Source organism: Balaenoptera musculus, chromosome 15 (assembly GCF_009873245.2).
Source record: "Balaenoptera musculus isolate JJ_BM4_2016_0621 chromosome 15, mBalMus1.pri.v3, whole genome shotgun sequence".
NCBI classification, from domain to species: domain Eukaryota; kingdom Metazoa; phylum Chordata; class Mammalia; order Artiodactyla; family Balaenopteridae; genus Balaenoptera; species Balaenoptera musculus.
This window is the reverse complement of record NC_045799.1, coordinates 53570409-53580819: the sequence shown is the minus strand read 5'-3', so window position 1 is coordinate 53580819 and position 10411 is coordinate 53570409. Positions and strand designations below refer to the sequence as shown.

The following is a 10411-nucleotide window of genomic DNA, read 5'->3' as shown; positions in this document are numbered from 1 at the left end:
TCAATGGATGAACAGATAAAGAAAATGTGATACTCTCTCTTTCTCTCTCTCACACACACACACACACACCACTGAAATATGATTCAGCCTTAAAAAAGAAGGAAATTTTATCACTTGCAACAATATAAATGAACATGGAGGGCATTATGCTAAATGAAATAAACCAGAGAAAGATAAATACTGCATGATATCAGTTATATGTAGAACCTGAAAAAAGAAATGGCAAGTTGAACTCATACAAACAAGAGTAGAATGGTCTTTTGCCTCCCCATATAAACTTTAGAATCAGTTTGTTAATAGCCATGAAATAACTTGTTGGAATTTTGATTGGGACTGCATTGAATCTATAGATTAAGTTGGGAAGAACTGACATCCTGATGATACTAAGCCTACCCATCCATGAACATGAAACATCTCTCCATTTACTTAGTTCTTTGATTTCATTCAACAGAGTTTTCTAGTTTTCCTCATATAGATCTCATACATATTTTGTTAGATTTACGTTAAGTATTTCTCTACTTACATATATACACATATATATGATATATACATAATTAAATACATTGTTGTTATTACTAGTATGAACAAACTTATTACCTGTTAGATCAACTAAAAAGAAGGAAAACAAAAGTTTTAATTTTACATTTACCTTTACTTATTCCTTCTTTGATGTTCTTCCTTTCTTTATACAGAACCAAGTTTCTGACCTATAAAAAATGGTAAATTTTATTGTTAATGGACCACAATGATTTTTTTTAATTCTTATAGGGAATTTTCAACTAATAACCTTTCTAGGATTTCAAAAAAATTAAATGGGATAGAATAGATGATGTATATACAGTTCCCAGCCCTGTGGGCACTCAATCCACAGTGGCTGTTTCCATAGTCATAATGAACAGTAATTTGTTCTCCCTATAAAAACAGGCTATGCTGAGTAAAGGAAAGCACCAATCTAATTTGTTCTCCAAATGTTCACAACAGTGGAATTCGTGTAAGAGTCCAAAATATTTCACACTGTCTGTCTTTTTTTATCGTGGTAAAATACACATAATACTTAGCATTTTTTACCGTCTTAAAGTGCACCGTGCAGCGGCATTAAGTGCATTCACAGTGCTGTACAGCCGCCACCACCATCCACCTCCAGAACTTTTCCATCACGTCGAACGTGCCAACTCGTTACGCTCCAGGTGTTCTGATCCACAGCGGAGCTGGGGCAGAATTATCAATGTGAACTTTGATCAACTGCAGATTAAAAAAAAAGGGAGAAAATGGGAGCAGGCCGTGAACTCAGCGATGTGAGCGTGTGAGGCACTGGGGACATGACGGGGCCCAGGGCCCTCGTGCTGCTGCTGCCCGTCCTGTTGGGCTGCGCCGGCTGCCACCCCGTCCCAGGAGGAAGAGCTTCCACAAGCTGCTGCTGGTCTCCTTTGATGGGTTCTGCTGGGACTACGACCAGGACATGGACACCCCCGACATGGACCGCCTGGCCGGGAGGGCGTGAAGGTCAAGTCCCTCACACCGCCCTTTGTGACAATGACCTCCCCGTCTCACTTCACCACCACCTCAGGTAAGCTCCGCCCTGCAGCCAGGCCATGATGCGGGCGGAAACCCCGCATCCGTAGTTCCCTGAAACAGAGCTGATTCTCAGTCATCTCTGGGGAGACCGAGGCAGCCAATGCCACTTGGGGTCACCCCCTGGAAGAAGCACTAGCTTAGAATACTAAGGGATGCACAGGGCTGTTTCTAGAACCCATGGCCTGCAGGCAGAATGGGGACCACAGCTGCAGCCTCCTAAGGGATCTCCCCAATGCCCAGGCCCACCCTACCCTCCACCCTGCCTTTCACATCGTGGCCGGTGATCTTTTTAAAAAGTAAATCATTAAAAGAATTTTATAAAAATAATAAAACATTAAAGTTTAAAGTAATCAGTTAGATCAGGTTACTCCCCTGCTTAATACTGGTGCATTGGAGGGACACGTATGATCTTTGAAGAGAATTCAAATTTTGTCTTTCAGTGATCCAGAAGGTCACCATGGCCTGGCCCCCGACCTGCTCTCTCCTGACCTCTCTCATCTCTCTTCCCCTCACAAGCTTCCCTCCAGATCACAAAGGTCCCCTGCCTGGGCCTCCAACCAGCTCCCATCGGCCTCAGGACCTTTGCCTAAGCTGGTCCCTCCAGCTCACCTGGAGCATGTGGTCCAATGGGGGAGACAGACATTAGACAAGTAAACACACCAACAGATGTCATTACAAGTCAGAGAGGCACCAAGAAGGAAGAGAAGAGCTTCTCCAAGAGAAGACAGCAAGGGCAAATTGACTTGAACTCGGAGAGGCAGGGAAGGGTTCTCTGAGGAAGGGGCAGTTGAGCTGCGAGTGAAAGAAACCTCAGGAGTCCAGAGGAAGGAAAAGCATTCCAGGCAGAGGGAACAGCATGTACAAGGTCTTTGTGACAGGAAGGAACGTGATTGTTCCAGAATTTCAGTTGCCACTAAGCAAATAGATTCCAATCTAAAAGAGAGGCAGAAAGACATTCACACATTACTACACATAAAACAGATAACTAATAAGAACCTGCTGTATAGCACAGGGAACTCTACTCAATACTCTGTAATGGCCTATATGGGAAAAGAATCTTTAAAAAAAAAAAAAAAAAAGAGTGGATATATGTATATGTATAATTGATTCACTTTGCTGTACACCTGAAACTAACACAACATTGCAAATCAACTACACTCCAATAAAAATTTGAGAATAGGGACCTCCCTGGTGGCGCAGTGGTTAAGAATCCGCCTGCCAATGCAGGGGACACGGGTTCGAGCCCTGGTCTGGGAAGATCCAACATACCTCAGAGCAACTAAGCCCGTGCGCCACAACTACTGAGCCCGCGCTCTAGAGCCCTCGAGCCACAACTGCTGAGCCCGCGCACCTGGACCCAGTGCTCTGAAACAAGAGAAACCACCGCAATGAGAAGCCTGCGCACTGCAAGGAAGGGTAGCCCCGATTCGCTGCAACTAGAAAAAGCCTGTGCGCAGCAAAAAAAGACCCAATGCAGCCAAAAAATAAATTAATTAATTTTTTAAAAAATAAAAATACTTGACCCTACCACAGAACAATTAAATAAAAATCTTTGAGGATGGGGGAAGAAAAGGAAAAAAAAATAAGAAAAGGAGGCAGTCAGGATGCAAAGGACTCCACTATAATAAGACTAACATTAGCTTCCATTTCTCAAATGTGAGCCTGATGCAGGGCTCTGTGCCAGGTGCTTTGCCTCCATTATCACCGGTACAATACTGCAAAGCAAGCGTTGTCCCTGGTCCACAGGTGAGAAAACGATGACTCAGCAAGGCTGAGTAACTGACCAGTCACTCGGTCAGAAACTGGGAAAGGAGAAGCCAGGCTAGGAACAAGGGTGCCCCTGGCCACACAGAACTGGTTCTGCCCGGTTCTGATCTGGGAATCTGCAGACCCCTCTCACAGGGCAAGGAGGGGAACTGGTAGCATGAACCTCACCCCCACCCAGAGAGCCGCTCACTGGGGTCCGAGGGCAGCTCTGGGAACCTCTGACATGATGGGCAAACTGCTGGTGCCTTTTTGCTGGAAGAGGTTTTCATCACTTCCACCTGACTCTCAAAGGTGTGTTTGAATCAGAAACTCAAAAAATAAAGCTGAGCAACCGCTCAGAGAGAGATTTGCTGAGAGAGATTTTCCTATATGTAAACTCTTCGAGAGGCAAGTCATTCGGGAAGTATTAGCACCAGGAAGCAGGAACTAAAGAGCCCTTTTCTGGAGAAAGCGAACGCCACTTCCCAGTGGCATTAACTTCATAACACTTAAAAGATCTCCCATGGGCAGATTCTGGGTCCCTGAATGCTGAAAATACAATGGGCACATAATATTGTGAGGTAAGGCACGCTCACCTTTTATTTATTCCCAGAGGCTTCTGATGAGAAGATACAAACAGTGAGAGCAAATTTTTTAAATTACAAAATCACCCCAACACCTCTCCTACATTCACTGCCAGCAAGGAATGGAAACCGGTACAGCTTCAGTGGAGTGTAATCTGGCAACATCCCATACAATTACAAATGCACAAACTTTCTTATTTGGCAATTCCACTTGTAGGACTCTATCCTACCATTACATACTTGCTTGGTGGAAAATGATGTACATACAAAGATATTCATTACATTAGTGTTTGTAAGAGCAAAAGAAAATAGAAACAACATGACTATCCATCCAGAGGGGAGTGGCTAAGTAAAATACTGGACATGCATAGAACGGCATACTCTGTCACCTTTAAAAGAAAAACTGAGAAAGCTTTTTGTGTCCAGTAGGAAATTATCTCCAAGATGGATTAAGTGACAAAAGCAAGATGCAAAGAATATGTGTAGCATGCATATGTGTGTGTATAACATGTGCGTATATATGTGCATACAATTGCTTATAGATGCACAGAGGACCTCTAAAGAAATAAACAAGAAATTGGTAACACTGATTCCTCCAGGAAGAGAACGAGGTAGAAGGGAGACTTTGGATTGTACATCCTGTGTACCTTTTAGATCTTGGACCATGTGGATGTATTGCCTATAAATAACAAAATTTATATACATAAGGTACTCTTTTTAATTCACCCCTTATAGAAAAAACATGTTCTTCTGTCCCTCTTATTTATAACCGACCTGCCATTTATTGAGTTGGTGAAGAGTCACTGCTTTAAAACGGGTTTTGCAGCCTCAGCACTACTGACATTTGGGACCAGATGGTTCTCTGTGGTGCGGGCCATCCTGTGCACTGTGGGATGTTGGACAGCATCCCTGGTCTCTATCCTCTAGGTGCCAGGAGTGCCCCCTCCTCCCACGGCGACAACCAAGAATGTCCCCAGACATTGCCCAAAGCCACCTGGGAGACAAATTGGCCCCCAGCTGAAAACCCGTCTTTTTTTAATATATAAATTTATTTTATTTATTTATTTATTGGCTGCATTGGGTCTTCATTGCTGCACTCAGGCTTTCTCTAGTTGCAGCAAGCGGGGGCTACTCTTCATTGCGATGAGCGTGCTTCTCATTGCGGTGGCTTCTCTCGTTGCGAAGCACGGGCTCTAGGCGCGCGGGCTTCAGTAGTTGTGGCTCGAGGGCTCAGTAGTTGTGGCTCACGGGCTCTTGAGCACAGACTCAGTAGTTGTAGTGCACAGGCTTAGTTGCTCCACAGCATGTGGGATCTTCCCGGACCAGGGCTTGAACCTGTGTCTCCTGCATTGGCAGGCATATTCTTAACCACTGCGCCATCAGGGAAGTCCTGAAAACTTCCACTCAGTCCCCTGTCTTGAGTGGTTGAACCACTACCTGGCTTACAAAAATGCTCAGCAAGTACCATGATCATCATATCCTTCGATTCTCGTAACAGTGACAAGAAGTCAGAACAGTTGAGATATCCAAGGTCCATGAATGTACAAATCTCTCCCGAGGTCCCACAGCAGCTGAGGGGCAGAAGCAGGATTTGAACTCAGCCCTGGACGGTTCCAGACACTGGTCCTCAATTCTTGCCTCTAGCATGCCTACAGCCCTCCAGTGTCCTTCCTTCTAATTAAGTAGTCCAAAGGTATTCCAAATACCTTTAAATGTTGCATATCCTCAGAGCTCCCAGGCAGCGAGTAGACACCCTGAATATGTTGTATTAATGACACAGATGCCACCCTAGAACCAGCAAAAGCACCAGCACTTGTCTTCATGAGCTGGGCTCAAGCCGACCTCTGACTCCAGTGTGGAAAAGCATCATCCGTAATAGAAAAAACAATGGATAAAAATTGGTGCTGCCAGCACCCAAAGACCTCTTCAGATTCCAGGGGTAGGCCTGACACAAAGTATGATAAAAGGGGCTCTCTGGGCCCAACGACTAATTAAATGGAGTTCTTACGAACACCTCGGGGCAAGTTAGCTCGGAAGAGAGGTGAGGAAATGATGCTGCTTCCCTGATTCTCAGCTCAGCTGCACAAGAAGGCAGCTCACACAAGGGCTCAGGTCTGACAAGCCACGTAACCACCCCTCCAAGCTTCCTAGACAGAGACCAAGGGACCAGGGACCACGTGGTCCCAGGCAGGGAGCACAGCAGGGAGAGGCCATGCCCTGGGCATAAGACTTAGCTGACTTGGCTCGTTAGGTCAGAACTCTGGGCCCCCTGGGTCCACATCTGGGCAGCAGGGCCTCTCCATGCCTGGGGTCTGTCAGGTGTGTGAATATCTGAGCCCTCACCCCAGAGCTAGAATCACATGGACCCTCATCGGCTTTCCTGATGCTGGTGAAGAAAGTCTTCCCGGAGAATTTGTTAGAGGGCTTACAATGTATTCATCCTTTCAGTTGACGAATATTGTTTGAGCATCTCTGTTGGACCAGGCAGTGTAGACGGTGGCCAGCTACACACGTACATGTCTCCAGGGTCTGGCCATCTTTCTAGGGCTTGACGCACAACTCGGGCTCCCGCCCCCTCTGCTCCCAAATCCCACAGATCTTTTGGGGGGGGTTGTTTCCTTCTCTCTGGAGTTCTGCCAGAGTAAAGGACAAACAGCCCCTTTCTTGGGGATCCTTCCACCTCTTTGCTTCCTCTCTCAGGGAATCAGACAGGTGAGATTTGTTCTTACTCCCCTGGGTCCCCCCCAAACCTTCCTCTACACCCGAACTCCTCCATGGCTCCCACAATGGGCTGAGCGTGTGACACCCCAAAGCCAGGAGTCTCTGCTTTCTCCACTTTCTCCCATGGCATCCTTTCCTCGGAGCATGAAAAACAAAAATCCTGACTGTTTGAAAGGAAAGAATAAGGGAGAAAGGATTTTAAAAATAAAGCTGACTATTAATTCAAAATATCTCACCTCATCATCTCTTCACGTGAGAAACTCTTTGCATCTTTATAAAGGGTGTGTTTTTCCTCCAAGTATTTGCCCCCCAGCACCACCTGCAAGACAGTGGAAGTGGGGCCTCTGTCTAGGGTGGAGGCTCCCAAGACCTGACACTGGGGGCGATGTTCTCCCTCCAGCTCCCAGGGCTGGGCACTGGGCAGATCTGCATGTTGCTCAAACTGCTCTTCTCTCTCATAAGAAGGGCAATTACTTCCTCCAAGGTAGTTTTCTTCTTCCCACCTGGCTCCATCCCCTGCCCTTCATCATCCCCCACCTCCACGTACACACACACACACACACACACACAGAAACACACACACACAGGGGTCTTGGCCACAGCACCTGGTAGTTCCTTAAAATGGAATGCCGTATTCATTTTCTATGGCTGCATAAAAATTAACCACAAACTTAGCAACTTAGAACAACACCCATTTATTATCTCTCTGTCGTCAGGAGTCCAAGCATAGCTGAATTTAGTCCTCTGCTCAGGGTCTCACAAGGCTGCAATCAAGGTGCTGGCTGAGGTGGTGTCTCATCTGAGGCTCGGGGTCCTCTCCCAAGCTCACGCAATTGTTGGAAGACTTCATTTCCTTGCAGCTGTAGAACCCATGGCAGCTTGGGTCCAGACCCTCTGCTAAGAGCACACCTGAGGAGGTCAGGCCCACCTGGGATGATCTCCCTTTGGATTAACTCAAAGTGAACTGATTAGGGCCCTTAGTTACATCTGCAAAATCCCTTCAACTTTTCCATGTCTACTGGTTAGAAGCCAGCCACAGGTCCACCCATGTGCAAGGGGAGGGAATTATACAAGGCGTATATATCCGAGGCAGGAATCTTGGGGCCATCTTAATTCTGCCTACCATGAATAGGTCTTGGATGGGGCTCAGACAACCAGGGGGTGAGCATCAGTCTTTGTGTAAAGGCAACAGGTAACAGGATGATGTCCCAGCATGGAGCTCCAGAAAGCCCCAGAATTATGGTCTAAACCTGGAGGCCCAGGGGCCGATGCAAGAGGGGCACTGACTGACCATGGAGGCTGGACACCCCACATCACAGTCTCCACATCCACAGGAGACCCTCTCTATTGCTTAAGCAAAGGCGATGATAATGATGATGATTTTGAAGAAGGAGGAGGAGGAAGAGGAAGATTACTGATTTGAAAGTACTTATACTAATCTCCTAGGGCTGCCATAACAAAGCACCACAAACTATGTGGCTTAAAACAACAGAAATTTACTGTCTCACAGTCTAGAGGCCAGAAGTTTGAAATCAAGGTGTCGATAGAGCAATACTCCCTCTGAAAGCTGTAGGGAATCCTTTGTCTCTTCCTAGCTTCTTGTGGTTCACTGGTGATCTTTGGCATTCCTTGCCTTGCAGATGCATCCCTCCAACCCTCCATCCAAACCATGGAGTTCTTCCTGTGTCTCCGTCTTCACATGACCATCTTATTACAAGAACACCAGTCACTCAGATTAGGGGCCCACCCTACTCTAGTAGGACCTCACCTCTACAATGACCCTGTTTCCAAATAAGGTCACATTCTGAGGCTCTGGGGTTTAGGACTCCAACATATCTTTTTTGAGGAACACAGTTCAAACCATAACACATAATTAATTGATAGTTACAGGCATGGCTACATCCAGATCCTCAAATTATATCATCAGAACGATCGAGCTCTCTCTTTACTTCTCCCTCTCCTCTCTATTTCTCTTTCCTAAGAGTGACCACAAAATTCCCAAGATTGACTCTCATTGGACCAATTTGCTTCTCAGAACCAATCTCTGTGGGGGGATGGAATGATGCTGACCACCCAAGCGGGGACCACATGCCCACCCCCAGGTCAGGGTGGGGAATAGCAAGTCCCACACAAACCATGTCACCCATTGTGGGGGGATGGTAGTGGGTCCCAAATGAAAAGTCAGGGACTGTTATCAGAGGGAGGAACAATGGAAGAAGGACCGGCAGAAAGCTCAGTGATCCACCACCCAGCCTGAGCCCAACAGTGTGGGGATGGGGTGAGTTGCAATCGATGATCCAGAGTACTCCTGAGTCCCAAGAAACCCCAACTCCATCCATGGGGCTGCCCACAGGGCACGGGCTGCCAGTGGATTCAGTGACCACACCTCCCAGCACTGTCCCTCTGTGTCTCTGAACTCTGTCATAATTTCCCTCAGACCCTGCCGAAATGAAAAGCCATTCTCTGGGGGTGAGCAGCTCATTCTGCTAGTTTAAGTCACGCTAGTCTCTGCTAGTTTAAGAGAGAGTCCCTCTCTCTCTCCAGAAGCCTGTACTTACTGCTCCATCACTGGTAATGACAATGAACATTTTTGCAATCACAGTTTTTATTGCAAAGTGATTGAAGACCAGCAAGAATAAGTTATGCTGCTGAAACTAAGGAAATCCCGCCAAGCAAATAGTGGGTGGATAGGAAGTCTTATGGCAGCAGCGTGTATTTCCTCCCCCAAGGAACTGACTGAAAATAAGAAGCTATCACCACCATGTTTCAAACAAAAGCCACGATATTATAATCTGACAATTTTAGATCTAGTCAAATGGATACGGCCCAGGGGTGAAGAGGAGACGTTCCATAACGAGACGATGGTCTAGAATACTGCAAGTGAGGTCCTCACAGTTCCACATTTCCTCTTTTCTTGAAAGGACACTCGCTGGCATGCTCAGGGCTCACGGTGGCCAGAAATAAAGTCTCTCCCAGTTCCAGAACCCCCAGGGCAACCCCAAAATTGGAGCAACCACTTATAGCTGTGTAGACCAAGTACTGTGCAATTCTGAAAGGGTTGTTTTCATGAATACTATGTGGGTGGTGTCCCCTGAAGGTGTGCAGGGCACAACTTGCACAAATGAGCAGTCACTTATATTCTATCCCAAAATCAACTTACAAGAAGTAAAAATTCCTCAGAGATGTTGTAATCAGTCATGAGTCCACCTCTCCTTCATGGGACAGAGCAAAGAAAGTGTGGCGAAATACGCTTGGATGATCTTTAAGACTAGATCAGGGTTTCTCAACGTCCCGCTATTGATATTTGGGGCCAGATCTTCCTTTGTCTTGGGGGAGCTGTCCTGTGCGTTGTGGAGTGTTTAGCAGCATCCCTGGCTTCTTCTCACTAGATTCCAGCAGCATCCTTCTCCTAGTTGTGCCTACCAAAAATGTCTCCAGACACTGCCCCATGTTCCTTGGGAGGTAAAAATCACCCCCTAATTGAGAACCTCTGGACTAGATGTGTAATATGCAAATCACATGTAAATCAGAGAGCCGAAGGTCACATACATGATACTCTAGTCAGTGGACAAAAAATCTGAAAGAGGTAAGAGAGGTAGGGAAAGAGAAAGGAAATTAAATTCCTGCTGCCAGTAACAACACAAGCCCAGCAGATGTTGTTGGAAACCCAGTTAGAACATGCCATAAACCTTAATCAGCTCCCATCCTGCTCCCCCAGGAACAACTTTCTGCTGAAAAAGTCCTGAAAGCCAGCAAAACCACAAACATGAACAAACAGAGCAAAG

The 10411-nt window shown here is 46.4% G+C and overlaps 1 pseudogene; it reads left to right on the top strand.

Moving 5' to 3' along the window:
* The first annotated feature begins 1268 nt into the window (after positions 1 to 1268).
* The window catches only part of LOC118881639, a 30648-nt pseudogene continuing 21505 nt past the window's right edge, over positions 1269 to 10411 (top strand).